A 16,560-nucleotide genomic window follows, 5' to 3' on the forward strand; every position below is an offset into this window, starting at 1 on the left:
ACTGGCCCCTATCACAATTTCTCTTCCTGATTTCTATCATGCCCTCCTAATTCAAATCTCCTCATTCTCTCCACAGTCCCACAATCCCAGAATGGATTTCCCAAAATAGAAATTTCATCAGGGCATCCAGACTTACTTGATCTACCCTCTCTGCTTACCTCAATCAGTTGCTTCCTTCTGCTCTCCTGTCCAGACAGGTCACAGTTTAAACCAGTTTGGGCTCTTTTCATCTGTCTCTCCCTAGGGCCAAACAATCAGGAGATGAGCTTAAACATTTTTTCTTACTGCCATCCACATCTGGTATATGGTTAACACTTTTTACTTGAAATCACTGAAGCGAGGTTAGGAATGAAGAAGGGAGGGGTTCCTAGGGCCCAAATCAGGTCCGGAGACATGCAGGAATTTTACCACTAAACTTTAAGCTTTCTTTTCAAAATATAGGAAAGCATACATACACTTTAATCCCAGCATGCACAAGGCAGACACAGGCAGATCTCTTTTAGTTTGAGGCCAGCCTGGTCTACAGAGCAAGTTCCAGGACAGCCAAGACCCCTCTCTCTCTCTCTCTCTCTCTCTCTCTCTCTCTCTCTCAAAAAAAAAAAAAACTAGAAGAAAAAAACAGAAAAGAAAAAATAAATAAAAAAGAAAAAAGTAGCCAGGAGTGGTAGTGCATGCTTACAATCCTAGCACCCAAAGAGGTAGAAGCAGGCAGATCTCTGTGAGTTAGAGGCCAGCCTGGTCTATAAGACAGCCAAGACTACACAGAGAAATCCTGTTTCGAAAAACAAAACAAACAAAAAAGAAAGAAAGAAAAAAAGAAGGAAGGAAGGAAGGAAGGAAGGAAGAAAAGAAAAGAAAAGAAAGAAGAAAGAGGGCTGGAGAGATGGCTCAGAGGTTAAGAGCACTGGCCTTTCTTCTAAAGGTCCTGAGTATAAATAATAAAAATAAATAAATCTTAAAAAAAAAAAGAAATAAAGTACTTTAAGAAGGAAGGTAAGCAACTCAAAATACATTCGTGAAGTCCCTGAAACTAACCAGATTCACTAAGTCCCCTCTCTGCCAGGGGACAAAGCTGAGCTGCACAGAAGACACTGAGACCAGACTAGCTAGCTGCCTAGAAGAGAAAAATCTGCAGAGCTGCCTGCAAGAGGTTTAGACCAGATTCGCTTTGGTTTTTGTCTTTTTTTTTTTTTTTTTCCCCAGAGCTGAGAACCGAAGCCAGGGCCTTGTGCTTCTTAGGCTTGCTAGGCAAGTGCTCTACCACTGAGCTAAATCCCCAACCCCCAGATTCACTTTGAAAGGACAGTCTATGACCAACCTATTGAGCTGCCTACAGGCTATACAAGTGTGATCAGGCTTCCCAGCTTTTGTGAGCTGTCCCCTATGCTGGGGTAGGCCCTGGTGATGCTGTTTTCAAACCATTTCAGTTTCTGTGAGTAATCCCTCACCCATAAACCTATAAGTAAGCCCAACAAAACGCAATAGCTCACACTCAATGGGCTGTGGTGGTGTACTTCGGGCTGTTGTGAGTTCCCTGTCTGGGATAAGTAGACACGCATGTTGTATCTCACTAGGAAAAATTCCATCGGGCTGGAGAGATGACTCAGAGGTTAAGAGCACTGCTATTCCTCCAAAGGTCCTAAATTCATTTCCCAGCAGCCACATGGTGGCTCAAAACCATCTATAATGAGATCTGGTGCCCTCTTCTGGCATGCAGGTGTACAAACAGGTAGAATAATGTAAAAGCAATAAATAGATAAATCTTACCCCCCCCCAAAAAAAAAAGGTTAAGAGGAAGAATTCTGTCACACAATGTCCTTGTATTTGGGAAACCTAACTCTGTAGCATATTGAAACAATTCTACATCCATGACTGTCTTATTCTAGGGCCACTATTGCTGTGATGAAACTACATGACTAAAAGCAAGTTGGGGAGGAAAACGTTTCTTAGGCTTACACTTCTGCAGAGAGAGTATCTTGTGTATTGTATGCATTGCCTATCAACTAAAAAAACAAAAACAAAAAACTATGGCCTATAGGTAAAAGTAGAAGAGAAGGAGGCACATCTGGCAGTAAGAAAGGATTCTGGGATAGAGCCAGGCACAGGAGATTCATCTGGGAAGTTGTGAGTGATCGGTTATCAACACCAAGGACATAAACCAATTCAAGTCATATTAAAAGTTAAAAAAGGTTAGGCTCAGTGGCACACACCTGTAGTCCCAGCACTCAGGGAGGCAGAGGCAGGTGGATCTTTGTGCATTTGAGGCTAGCCTAGTCTATGAGAGTCCAGGACAGCCAAGGCAGGATTATTTGGGAACTGGGTTTTCTGGGTGAGTTCACCAACCTCAGGGGACAAGACCAGAGGAAGTTGCACCCAGACTATGGTAGAGATGGCTTATAAGGATTGTAGGCAAAGGAAAATTATGTGTCTGTCACACGCTGGATTTATGGTCAGATATGGCTACCTGGGGTGGGGATGGGGGTAGGGGTGAGGGTGAAGGTGAGGGGGTGGCTTACATATATAGCACCTTCAGGTGTTGGAGATTGAGATAGCTGTCAGGAATGCCAGAAATGTTGGGAATGCAGAAACTGGCCCTGAGGAGCCTTTCAGAGGGGCAGGGTTAGAGAGAGAGAGAGAGAGAGAGAGAGAGAGAGAGAGAGAGAGAGAGAGAGAGAGAGAATAGGATTTACCAGATAATGTTGGGGGTGGAGGGTAGGGGTAGGAGCAACCAGAGATTCTGACTGAACAGTGAGGAGGACATATACATGGTACCTGAGCAGAAGTAACCAGCCATGTGGCAGAATGTAGATTAGTATAAATGGGTTATTTTAAGTTATAAACTAGTCAGACAAGAGCCTAGCTATACAATCAAGGTATTTGTAAATATATTTTGAGCCCAGGAGGAGTAACCCTACTATAGATGGTATCCACTGTGGTAGGCATGTAATCCAAACTTACCTAAAAATCCAAGCTTAAAACACAAGATTCATGCAGTAATTCAAGAGTTCTGGACACTGGAGCTGGACCAGAAAGCCAGGCAAGGCCCCTTTAAGAAATGCCATGGCAAACAAAGCATGCTGGTGCAGGCCTGTAATCCCAGCACTCAGGGAGACAGAGGCAGGTGGATCTCTGTGAGTTCAAGGCCAGCCTGGTCAACAAAGCGAGGGCTATACAGAGAATCCCCATCTTGAATAAACAAACAAATATAAAAAAAGAAACACCATGGCAGCCGGACACAGTGGTGCACACTTATAATCCCAGCACTCTGGGAGGCAGAGGCAGACAGATCTCTGGATGTTTGAAGCCAGCCTGGTCTACAAAATGAGTCCAAGACAGTCAAGGCTACATATAGAAACTCTTGTCTTGAAGGGAAAAAAACAAGAATTAGATGCCAGATTGGAGACCATAAAACAAAGGTTGGAGGATTATTTAAATCAAAATAGGGAACCTTCAGAGGAATCCAATCTGGAATTAACAGTAACACCAACCCTAAGCCTTTGTAGATTTCTCAGATGAGAGAAATCTACAAAGGCTTAAAGAATTAAAATGGCAGCTCATAGAGATGCTAGATAAAAAAGCTTCAATCATAAATCAACATGGTCAGACTGGATATTATATTTATATTGCCAAGGATCAATGGCTAGGTGAAGGTCTGTATTCTGAATTGAGAGTACAGATTTTGTTTGATGCTACCTTAGAACAATAGATTATGTCCCTCATTTTATAGAGTTTGGAGATTTAAGATATATACATATGTTGATGCATCATACTATTGGTACATATTCAGAATTCCAATGGGCCTTTTACCTTCAATTCTGAGAAAGATGACTTTGACATTACACATTTGTTAGAGATGGTGACTGACTTGGAGGGGACTTTATAGATTGAGGCTGATGGTGCTTCAACATATGCAGCCATTGGAATACAACAGTTTTTTGGACATTATGATATAGAAAATGTTACAGATATATTTACAGTCTTACAGGACAAGCAGTTATAGAGAAATCTAACAGGAATTTAAAGGAGGTGCTCATAAAACAGAAGGGGGATAAGGAATATCACAGGTATATATTAAATGGTGCTTTGTTGGCTTTGAATTTTTAAAAAGTGGGTGAGACAGGTAGCACTGCTATTAAAAACAAACAAACAAAAGACAAAACCCACTGGATTCTAGAAAGGACTGCTGAAGTAGTCTTATTTCCAGAATGGAAGAAAGGAGGAATGTTGCATTGGGGAGGAGATTTTGCATTTGTTCTAGCAGGAAAAGAAAAGTTGTGTCTTCCATCCAAATTGTTTGAAATTAGATTTGACAGGGGAGCCCCCGAAGATCATGGCTACAGGCAGGAAGAAGGAAAAAAAGAGAAAAACAAGGCAGGTAATGTATATGCTGACCCCTCTATAGGGGATCATCTCTAAGACGGGCTGAGACATGAATGTCTATGCATAGCCAATAAATCTTGCTGGCTACAAAATCCTCAAGACTTATCATGCCATTTTTTATATGGCTTAAATAGAATTTTATATTGAAGTTTGGTTACAGTCCAAGCTAGCTTATAAGAAAACCAGATGTCCTTCACCTGCTCAAAGAGCAAAGAATCATTGTTAACTGATCTGTGCACATTGTGCATTCCATACATATGTAATTGCAGAACTATATATTACTTGTGAGAGTTTATATGTTTATAGAATAAAAGGACCAAACACCAATGGAATGGAGACAGGCTTGACAAGACTCATCTTTCAGGATGCTGAGATGCAGACACACATTTAATCTAGCGTTGGAGGTTGGTCTGATGTGTGCTACTGGCCCTCAAGATCTGGTTACACCTCTCCTTGTTGTGTAAACCTGCCCAATAATACCTGACTGGTTGATTAAATGGCTTATACCTGGGCAGGGCAGTATAGGGTGGGCAGGGCTAAGGTTCCTGGGCTTTTGGGTTTAAGAGAGAATCACAGGAATCAGACAGACTGGAAGATAAGAGGGAGGATGCCAGGATGGGTTAGTATGGAGAAGAAACAGCTTGGGCTAGGAGGAAGGACTCCAATAATGGCGTGAAAAGGCCCAGATGAAAAATATAAGCAAGTACCAAGGGGTTATGTGTGGAAGGTAGACTAGATGAGAATGATTAAGGTGGCATTGGATGGGGGCTGGAAGATGGATGGTGAAGATACTGAGACAGTGTAAGTGAAATATCTGCCTGGCCCAAGGTAAATAAGGCAATAAAATCTAACAGGTACCATATTATTTGTGATTATTTGTATTATTATTTGTGATAATCTCAGGGCAAATAATAAACATTACATAGCCCAACAGCTTATTTTTCATTTACAACAACAATCTAGCACCCTGTTTGATCAGCCTGACTGCTTCAGTTGTTGCCTAATGAAAACTTGCTTCCAGGACAACTTCAAAGCAGGTTCAAATCATCCAGCATCACAGACTGTTCCAAACAGGATTTCATTTAAGCCTGCATTTTTACAGCATTTAGAGCCTGGACAGCAGTGTTACTGCTAGCTTTCTTAACCATTTTCCCAGTTTTATTTGCTGCCCTCCCAAAAAATGCCTTTGTCCCCATACAGCAAAAATGAGGCAGGGTGGGTGGATTTTGATTATTCTATTGGGTGATAGATGCTTGTCTTTAAAAGGGGTTGGGTACAAGTTATGAAGATGGTCTTGATCAGGGATAAAACAAGGTGTAGGAGCTTAGAATAAGGGATTTCTCTCTTTTCTTTTCTCTATCCTTTTTTTCTTAAGCAAGGGAAAAGAGGATGAGAGGAAAAGGGGAAAAGGGAGGAAAAAAAGGATGGATGTAGAAATAATAGAAAAGAGGGTAGATTATTGAAACTACTCGTTTTTTTAAAAAATTTATTTATTATTTATATAGCATTCTGCATACATGTGTGCCTATGCATCAGAAGGGGGCACCAGATCTCACTATAGATGGGAATTGAACTCAGGACCTTTGGAAGTACAGTCAGTGTTCTTAACCACTGAACCATCTCTCCAGCCCTTGAATTTAGCCCTTAAAGTAAAGAACATTTTAGCCAGGCGATGGTGACATACACTTTTAATCCCAGCACTCGGGAGGCAGAGGCATGTGAATTTTTGTGAGTTTGAGGCCAGCCTGGTCTACAGAGTGAGTTCCAGGACAGCCAAGGCTACACAGAGAAACCCTGTCTCAAAAAACCAAACCAAACAACAACAACAGCAAAAGAACATTTTATAAGCCAGTGATCTAACACTGCTATAGATTTTTATATATTGATACAAAATTAAAGTTATTTTTGATACACATTTTATATATACACACACACACATATATATATGTTTCCACTCTTGTATAAAATATTGGACCTATGCAAGTTATTTAAAAATACAAAGTTTAGGGGCCTGGAGAGATGGCTCAGAGGTTAAGAGCACTCGCTGTTCTTCCAAGAGTCCCGAGTTCAATTCCCAGCAACCACATGGTGGCTCACAACCATCGCTAATGAGATCTGGTGCCCCCTTCTGGTACACAGGTGTGCATGCAAGCAGAGCACTTTATACATAATAAATAAATAAATAAATAAATAAATAAATCTTAAAAAAAAAAAAAAAGCAAAGTTTAGTCCCAATCCTTTTCAAAGCTGCTATTACAAACCATTCAGGATAATTAAGTAATGCAAATTAAGTTAGTCAATCAAACTCATGGTCAGATACTAGTCTAGATTATCATAACAATATACACCCTAAGTTAAACAGATAGTGAATAGCTAGAAACAAGCAATGCTTGTCTATTCAAATATATATGTAAATGTAAATCTGAGACCTATAGAAAATGGTATTTAAGGATGTTTTATTACTTTAAGGCTTTTCTGGCACTGAGACATGTCAGCTCCTGGCAGCAACCCACTTAACTTGGAAAAAGATGATGAGCATCGAAGAATCTCCTTATGGGGTTTGCTTCCATTGTGGCAAGCTAGTCACTGGGCACAAACGGCCCTTGCTCCCTCTATGGACAGTGTGCTGTCCAAAATGGACAAACTGGATGCATGGAAGAAGTTGGTTGCCAAACTTTCCAAAGACAAGGAATGAAGTCCTTCATAATACCTGCTTCATAAAAATGTCTGTCAGATATACTGGGTCAGAAGGCTGAACATTAATGCTTCAATGTTACAGAGAAATTTTAGGGACTGTCCAGGCAGCCAGCTATTTGTCAATTCTATAGTATTGGAGGCTGCTTCCCTGCACTTCCTGAATACTCAGGTAATATTTATGTCTTCTCAAATCTCTGAGGTGGTTGAAGACTAGATAGTTATAGTCTCACAATTAAGCTTAAGTTGTTTAGGATTTAAGAAAATGTTTTAAGAAGAGGTTTTAGGTCCAAGGAGATTGTTAATGCAAGTGAGGATAGAAAATGATTTAAGTATAGATTTCAGAACTCATGAACATAGGATACATAATAAAGTACTTTCTCCAAAGTTGCCAAATACAAATGACCTGGACATTGTGTATGTATGTTATACCTGATAGATTTCATAATTGTTCTGATGGTATATAGTTGATTATGTAAGAAAAAGAGCCTTTTATTCGACTAAAAAGGGAAATTGCAGAGAGAGTATCTTGTGTATTGTTTGGATGCATTGCCTGTCAATTAAAACAACAACAACAACAAAACCTATGGCTTATAGGAAAGGGTAGAATAGAAGGTGTGACATCTGGCAGTCAGAAAGGATTCTGGGACAGAGCCAGGCACAGGAGATTCACCAGGAAGGACGTGAGGAAGACAGACACATGGTATCTTAGCAAAGGTAAGCAGCCACGTAACAGAATGTAGATTAGTATAAATGGTTTATTTTAAGTTATGAACTAGTCAGAGAAGAGCCTAGGTATATGGCCTAGGTATTTGTAAATATATTTTGAGTCACATGAGTCATTATTCCGGGAACTTGGGACTGGAAGAAAAAAAAAAAAAACAAAAAACCACGCATCCTAATACACACTTCCACATCATAGTCCTTGAAGGAAATCAGGGCAGGAACTCATATAGGGCAGAAGCCTGGAGGCTGAAGTTGATGCAGAGGTCATGGAGGGGTGCTGTTTACTAGATTCCTCAGCTAGCTAGCTAGCTTCTCTCTGTCTCTCTGTCTCTGTCTCTCTAAGGTTTCTCTGTGTAGCTCTGGCTGTCCTGGAACTCACTATATAGACCAGGCTGGCCTCCAACTCAGAGATCTGCCTGCTTCTACCTCCCAAGTACTGGGATTAAAGGCATGCACCACCAAACCCAGCTTAGATTTGAAGTAGTTTAATACCATTACATGATTAAAAAGCTGGCTGGAGGTTCTCTCCCTGTATGTCTGTGATCGCAGCACTTGGGTGGAGGCCACGTAGCTACATAAAACCAGAGGTCAATCTAGGTTCCCTGAGATCTTGCCCCCACCAAAACAAACACTGAGTTTGAGGCCAGCCTGGTCTACATAGTTTCTGGCCAGCCATGGTTATATAGTAAGACATTGTCTTAAAAAAAAACAAGCCAAACAAACAAAAACTCCTCAGTTAAGTTGGTACAGAGGAAAACATTTCATAACATCATGAAGGCCAAATGAAAATCAGAATTGACATGCTTGTGAAAAATGGAAATTTTTTACTTCAAGATCAAGGAAAAGGCAAAGATATCCACTTGTATCTACTCCCACAGGACAAGACATGCTCGCCAGCGTGTGAGAGCTGGCAAATGAAGCCAATGAAGTTGCAACATACAGTATAGAACACAAAATGTGGACTCTTCTGTACACTTGGACAATCTGAAAATATTTTAAAGTATGATGGGCTTACTGGTGCATGCTTTTGATCCAGGAGGCAGACGCAGGAGGATCTCTGTAAGTTTGAGACCAGCCTGGCATACATAGCCAGTTCCAGGCCAGCCAGCCAGAGCTATATAGTGTGACCCTATCTCAAGAAACAAAGAAAGAAATCTTGAAAAATAATTTTTTGTGGGCCAGGCATAGTGCCACATGCCTTTAATCTGAGAAACCCTGGAGGAGAAGCAGGTGGAAGGCCAGCATGACCTACATAACAAGTCCCAGGAATGAGAGAGAGAAAGAACCAGAACCCGCTGTCTGTTCAGATGCCAGGGGCTGATGTTGGATATCTTTCTCAATCACTATTTTTTTTGAGAATTTTTTTTAATTTATTCTTTATTAATTATACTTTATTCACTTTGTATCCCCCCTGTGGTTCCCTCCCTCCTCCCCTCAATCACTATTTTTGCGGAGAGGTCTCTCAATTTGCCACACTCCAGATTTTATATTGGTGCTGGGGATTTTTTTTTAAAGATTTATCTATCTATCTTTTTATTTATTATGTACACAGTGTTCTGCCTGCATGTATAACTCATGTCAGAAAAGGGCACCAGATCTTACTATAGATGGTTGTGAGCCACTATGTGGTTGCTGGGAAATGAACTCAGGACCTCTGGAAGAACAGCCAGTGCTCTCAACCATCTGAGCCATCGCTCTTAACCATCTGAGCCATCTCTCCAGCCTAGTGCTGGGAACTCTTAATTCGGGAATTAAGGTTTGCTTGGCAGGCACTTTACTCAGTGGGCTACCTCTCCAGCCTGCCGAATCCAGCAGAGCTTGGTTCTGGAAACCTTCCTGGGGTGATATGGGATGGAAGAAAGGAAAGACACCTTCAGAGAAGCTGGACCTGGGTGGACGAGGCAGGAACCACGCGCAAACACCTGGGACCTGAGCTCTTCTATTATGTACAGCACAAGGGAAGGGGTTAGCTGGTCTGGAAAGAGGTCTTGAGACTGTAGGCCAGAAGTTTCAAGTTTAGCCCTCTGGGAGGGGCTAGCTTTTGCACACTCCACCAGAGTTCCCGTATGGACCAGAAGAAGTTCAGTTAGGAGCCTGACCTGTGCTGGAAAGGCTGCCACGTCCCTGACAGGGCTCATGCACATGTCAACAACACACCTTCACTCAGGTCTTCTTCAGCTCCTCACAGCAGCCCAAAAGGAAAAAAAAAAGGAATATAACATTTCACTCTGTGATGTGTGTATGTGATGTGTGTGTGTGTGATGTGTGTGCGTGCCACAGTTCACAGAGGACAATGTTCAGTAGTGAATTCTGTCCTTCCACTATGTACTGTGGGATCCATTGATGGAACCTGGGTAGTTAGGTTTGGGTGGCAAATGCTTTGACCTACCCAGCCATCCCACCAGCTTCCCAAAGAGAAAAAAATTCGTGTATAGTAGCACTGAAAAGAATGAAACATTTAGCAACAAACTTTGGGCTGGAGAGATGACCTAACAGGCAAAACACATGTTGTTCTCTTTTTCTTTTCTCCCCCTCCCCCACAGGGTTTCTCTCTGTAGCCTTGGCTGTCCTGCACTTGCTTTGTAGACCAGGCTGGCCTTAAACTCACAGAGATCTGCCTGCCCCTGCCTCCCCGAGTGCTGGGATTAGTGCTGTGCTAATGCCCACTGCCCAGCTTACATGTTATTCTTACGGAGGGCCAGGACTGGTTCTGTTCCCTTCACCCTCACGGCAGTTCACGTACACATACATGCATGAAGGCAAAGCACTCATACAAATAAAATAAATAAATATAAAAAATTAGACAAAGAAGTGGAAAATCTATATACTAAAAACATCGCTAAATGAATATAGAAAGATACCCTATGTACACAGGCTGGAAAGTTTAGTACTGTTAAGATGACAGTATTACCCAAATTGATCTACAAAGTACAAACTCCTAATGGCAGCTTTGAAAGATAATAAGACAGCAGGGCACAATGGCACACTCCTGTAATCCCAGCACTCGGGGAGGCAGAGGCAGGCAGATCTTTGTGAGTTTGAGGCCGGCCTGGTCTACAAAGCGAGTCCAGAACAGCAAAAGCTACACAGAGAAACCCTGTTTTGGAGAGAAAAAAAAAAAAAAAAAGATAGCAAGACCCATTTGGTATTGTAGGGGTTGTGCTTATAAAACCAAAAATGGGAGGCAGAAGACCTGGGTCTCAGGAATTCAAGCTATCCTTGCTTATACAGTGAGCCTAAAGTCTCCTGAGCTAATGAGGCCCTGTCAAAACAACCAAGAAAAGAAGGGAGGAAGGGAGGGTGGGAGAAAAGAAAGATGCACCTCCAGCTAGGTGGTGCATGCCTTTATTCCCAGAACTCAGGAGGCAGAGGTAAGAGTGTCTGAGCGCGAGACCAGCCTGGTCTACATACCTATTTCCAGGACAGCTGGGGTACACAGAGAAACCCTATCTGGAAAAACCAATAAACAAAAAACAAACAAATATCATATGGTCTACAAACCTAGTTCCAGAACAGTTAGGGCTACACAGAAAAACCCTATCTCAAGAAACAAGCACAAAAACAAATAAATACCATATGGAATATCAAGGTTTGCAGAAAAAACAAACTTGAAAAATTAAACAAAGCTGGAAGATTTATATGAAAATTAAAGCCACATGAGAGCAGGGAAATGAGGAGAGACAGCTCAGCAGTTAAGAGTGCTGGCTGCTCTTGCAAAGGACCTGGGTTCAATTCCCAGTACCCACCTTGTAGCTCACAGTGCTCTGTAACTCCAGTTTCAAAGGATCAAATGCTGTCTTCTGGTCTTTTTAGGCACTGCACATGCGTGCACAGACACAAATGTAGGCAAAACACCCACACACATAAGCGAGCAAAAACCTCACAGTAAGATGCCACTTTTCACCTACACGAATGAATACAATTTCTTTTTAACAAAGAAGTGACAAGTGTGACCAGAGTGTGGAGGGGCTGGACTCGGCTACTGCTGGCGGGAACGCAGGATGGCAGAGCTGTGCTGAGACGCCATGTCTCTCATCGCAGATTAGTGCAATCCAGCCATTCTGCTCCGGGAAGCAGGGACAGATAACTGTGCTGCTCACTGCAACAGCCAGGAGGCAGGACTGGTGGTCCTTCCTGCTGTGGTTGTGTTTGCTGGAGGGGCTTCTGGCAGCCTCCACTGACTCCTGCAGCAGCAGCAGCAGCAGCCAGGAGTTTCTAAATGCTCATCTCAGTCCACCATTCATACATTGGATCTTCATAACACAAAATAATGAAATTCTTCTACATGCTATAACAAGTGTGAACTTCCAAGTCATTGTACTCAGCAGCATTGCCAGGAGCACAAACAAAAGATCAGCGCACAATTCCACTTGAACTATGAGGTAAGACTAACACAGCTGAAAGAGTGGAATGATGGCTCAGTGGTTAAGGCCACAGTTACTCTTCCAGAGGACTTAGTTCAGTTCATAGAACCCACACTGGTTGGCTCACAAGCACCTGTAAGTCGAGCCCCAGTGCCTCTGTTCTCCAAGGGTACTTGCATTCATGTGCATATCCCACAGGTAGACACAGACCTAATTAAAATAATAAACCATATAAGGAGGGCTGGAGAGATGGCTCAGCAGTTAGGAGCACTTGCTGCTCTTCCAGGGGGCCTGGGTCTGGTTTCCAGTACCACACAGTGGCTCACAACCATCTGTAACTCCAGCTCCAGGAGAGCCAATGGCCTCTTCTGGTTTCACTAGTGTGCAGGAGGTCCACAGACATACAGACAGGCAAACACTTAGATACAAAAAAAACAATAAAATAAAAAACAATAGAAGGTATATTCGTGTCTGATTAACAAAGGGTGGTCTAATTAACAAAAGAATGGCCCCCATGGACTCCTGTGTGAATAAATGGCTCCTAGGGAAAGGCACTATGGTGGGGCCTTATTGGAGTAGGTATGACCTTGTTGGAGGAAATGTATCACTGTTGGGGGCGTGTTTTGGGGTCTCATATATGCTCAAGCTATGCCCAATGTGTCTCAGTCTCCTGCTGCCCATGGATTAAGATGTAGGGTTCTCAGCTCCTCCAACACCATGTCTGCCTGCACACTGCCATGCTTCTGTCCACAATAATGGACTAAACCTCTGAACCTGTGTGCCAGCCCCAGTTAAATGTTTTCTTCATAAGAGTTGCTGTGGCCATGGAGTCTCTTCACAGCAACAGAAACCCTAACTAAAACAGTGGTCTTACGATGGTTAATTTTGATTATCTAATGGATTAGAGCAAGAAACTTCAAGGGACCAGGCCACCTGGTATAAAGGTGGCACACACCTTTACTCCCAGCACTTGAGAGGCAGAAACAGTGGAAATCAGTGAGTTCAAGGCCAGCCTGGTCTACAAAGCAGTTCCAGGACAGCCAGGGCTAGACAGAGAAACCCTGTCTCAAAAAGCCAAAAAGAAAAGAAAACAAAACAAAAAAACTGCAGGGGTGTGTGGTCCATTGTTAAGAGCATTTGTTGCTATGGCAGAGGACCCCATCTTGGTTCCCTGTACACATCTTGGGCAGTTCACAATCATCTGGAACTCCAGTTCCGGTAGTCTTCTGGTCTCTGCATGAATCACAAACATGTGGCGGACATTCTTAAACACACACACACACACACACACACACACACACACGTACATAAAAATAAATCTTAAAAAAAAAAAAAAAAGCACAGCTCACAGGGGTTTCTAAGGCACATCTCCGGGTGTGTCTGTGAGGATGTTTCCAGAAATGGTTAACTGACAAGGGGAAGACTCACCTGCATTTTGGGCAGCATCATCCTAAGGCTGGAGTCTCAGATAGAGCAAAAGGGGAAATAGGAGGACTGTCACCTGTGCTCTGTCATTCCCCCTGCTGGCTGGCCATGATATGAACTGAACTTCTTGCTCTGAGCTCCCTGCCATGATGGACAGAACCCTGTGAATCCTTGAGCTGAAATAAACCTTTCCTAAACTGTCTATGTCAGGTACTTTATCAGTGATAAAGAAAACTGACTGCAGGCCTGGAGAGCTGGCTCAGTCAGGAAGGATACTTGCTCTGTGGATAGCCTGTGTTCATATACCCATATACCCATGGAAAACACCAGGCTTGGCTGCATGTGCCTGCACTGTCCTGACAGGTGGGTCCTGAGAGCTCACTGGTCAGTCAGCCTAGTTGAAAACGGCAAAGTTCTGATTAAGGCTGATACTTGTCTCAAGGCAATAAGCCACATTGAGATTGTGGTGGTTTGAATGAGAATTTTTTTCCCAAAGGCTCACGTATTTGAAAATTTGGTTTCCGGGACTGGAGAGATGGCTCAGTGGTTAAGAGCTTTGGCTGCTCTTCCAGAGGACCCAGGTTCAATTCCCAGCACCCACATGGCAGCAAGCAACTGTAACTCCAGTTCCAGAGGATCTGACACTTTCACACAGACATACATGTAAGCCAAACACCAAATGTACATAAAAAATAAAATTAAATTAAAAATAAAGCCTTTCCTATGTGAAAGGCCAACTTGAAAAAAATAAGAGCTGGTTTCCAGTCCCTGGTGCTCTTTGGGGAGGCTTAGGAGGTGTGGCACTGCTGGCAGAAGTAGGTACAGGGGCACAGAGGGTTTAAACAGTCCAGCTGCTCCTAGTTTGTGCTCCCTCATTCATTTATTTTATTGTTTTGTGTATATGAGTGTATGTAGGTGCACAGGAACTGAACTCAGGTCTTGTGCAAAAGCAACAGGTGCTTTTTTTTTTTTTTTTGGTTTCTTTGTGTAGCCTTGGCTGTCCTGAACTCACTTTGTAGACCAGGCTGGCTTGGAACTCACAGAGTGCTGGGATTACAGGCATGTGCCACCACACCAGGCTTTGACAAGCGCTCAGTAGTTAAACCGAGCCAACTCTCCAGCTTGGCTATCTCTCTTTGTGCTGTAGCTCAACATGTGAGCTCTGAGCTCGCTGCTCCTGCTTCCAGGGCCTGCTTGCCATGATGGTGATGGCCTATTATCCCTTTGGAACCAGAATTCCAAATAAGCCATTTTCTCCCCCTCTATGTCTTGATCGTGGTGTTTTGTCACAGCAAGAGAAAAGAAACTAAGTTGGTACCAGGATCGGGGTGTTGCTGTGATAACCCTGACCATGTTTTTTGGAGGAATATGGGAGACTTTGGGACTTTGGACTAGAAAAGCGTGCACTTGCTTTACTGGCCAGTGAAATCTTAGTGGCCAGGAACATGAAACCAAGAGGAGTCGAGAAGTTATGTTGTCTAACATTAAAGTCTTCATTGGTGGTTGGAAAAAAAATTAGGACTAAGTATAATTACAAATATATAAATGTATGTGTAGGGAAACTTGAGAAGGATTTTTGACATCTTGTTTCCTGAGACAGGGTTTCTCTGTGTAGCCTTGGCTGTCCTAGAATCCCTTTGTAGGCCAGGCTGGCCTTGAACCCACAGAGACCTTCCTGCCTCTGAGATTAAAGGTGCGCATCATCGTGACCAGTTCTCTTAACTTTTATAAAACAATAATAAAAAAAATATTGCGTGAGGGGCTGGAGAGAGAACTTAGCAGTTAAGAGCTCTGGCTATTCTTACAGCTGGCCGGAATGAGGTTCACAACTGTCTACAATTTCATTCCTGGGGATCCAACACGGGTAAGTGATACACAGATATACATACAGACAAAGCTAATACATATACATACAGACAAAGTGATACACAGATATACATACAGACCTCCGCACGGGTAAGTGATACACAGATATACATACAGACAAAGCATTCATGCATGTAATTTGTTTTTAAAAATTTGTGTGCACGTGTGTGCAAATATGTGTAGAAGCATGTGTGGGGAGCCCTCACCTACGGGTCAGTTGTCAGTGAACGCTCTCCACTTTATTCCTTGAGGCTAGTCTCGGGAGCCAGTTTGCCAGCTCCACCTTGCACATCCCTGCCTCTTTTGTCAGCTCTTTCATGAGTTCTGTGGATCCAAACCCCAGTGCTGTCGCCTGCAAGCACTTTATTCCCGGAAGCATCAACATCGAACTGACTTCTAGCAGAAGATGACCTTGAACTTCTGATCTTCCTGCCTCCGCTTCTCACATGCTGTAATTACTGGCATGCCATCACCAAATCCAACTACGAGCGGTGCTCGGCCCCTGGCTTCGTGCATGCTAGGCAAGCACTTTACCAACTGAGCTACACCCTCAGCGCCTGCTTTTTTCTTTTGTATTGCTTTAAAATTGCGAGATTACAGAAATTGTACTGGCCTTTTTTGGTGGTGGTGGTGGAGTCTGCAACAGGGTTTCTCTGGCTGTCCTGGAACTCGCTCTGTAGACAAGGCTGGCCTCAAACTCAGATAACTAAGAAAGCTGCGTGCCTCTGCCTCCCGGAGTGCTGAGATCAAAGGCGTGGGCCACCACCTCCCGGCTTGCCAGAAATTCAACTCCCAAAGTCAAGGAAACACCGGGCTGTACTCCAGCTCCTCCAAGCCCTATTTACTGAACCACACGATCATTGCCATAAGGACTCACTATTTAACAAGACCACCCAAGGACTGGATCTAGCTCACCAAACAACTGCGCCGCAGTTATGGCCAGGGAGAGAGAGAAATCGACAAGTGTATTGCGTAGACAGAAACTGAGGTCGGGAAACTCACAGCCAGCAGGGTCACGGGCCGTCCTGACGCTCAGTGCAGGGTTTTGCCTGGCCTTAAGGAAGCCCCGTGTCACGTGATCCCTGGGCGGAACCAGCGCAGCTGG

At 43.2% G+C, this 16,560-nt stretch overlaps 1 protein-coding gene across 2 annotated transcripts in view; it reads right to left on the bottom strand.

Moving 5' to 3' along the window:
- Zer1 (zyg-11 related cell cycle regulator) overlaps positions 1–16,555 on the bottom strand; it is a 44,326-nt gene extending 27,771 nt beyond the window's left edge. The window contains exons 1-2 of one of the 2 annotated variants that reach the window (XM_060389848.1): positions 16,458–16,555; positions 159–240 (exon numbers count right to left, since the gene is read on the bottom strand). The gene's annotated coding sequence lies outside the window, so the exon portion shown is untranslated. Of the gene's footprint in view, positions 1–158; positions 241–16,370 lie in introns of both variants that reach the window. The other variant, XM_060389849.1, reaches the window with a different exon arrangement.
- Positions 16,556–16,560: the final 5 nt, after the last annotated feature.

Source organism: Meriones unguiculatus, chromosome 8 (assembly GCF_030254825.1).
Source record: "Meriones unguiculatus strain TT.TT164.6M chromosome 8, Bangor_MerUng_6.1, whole genome shotgun sequence".
Taxonomy (NCBI): domain Eukaryota; kingdom Metazoa; phylum Chordata; class Mammalia; order Rodentia; family Muridae; genus Meriones; species Meriones unguiculatus.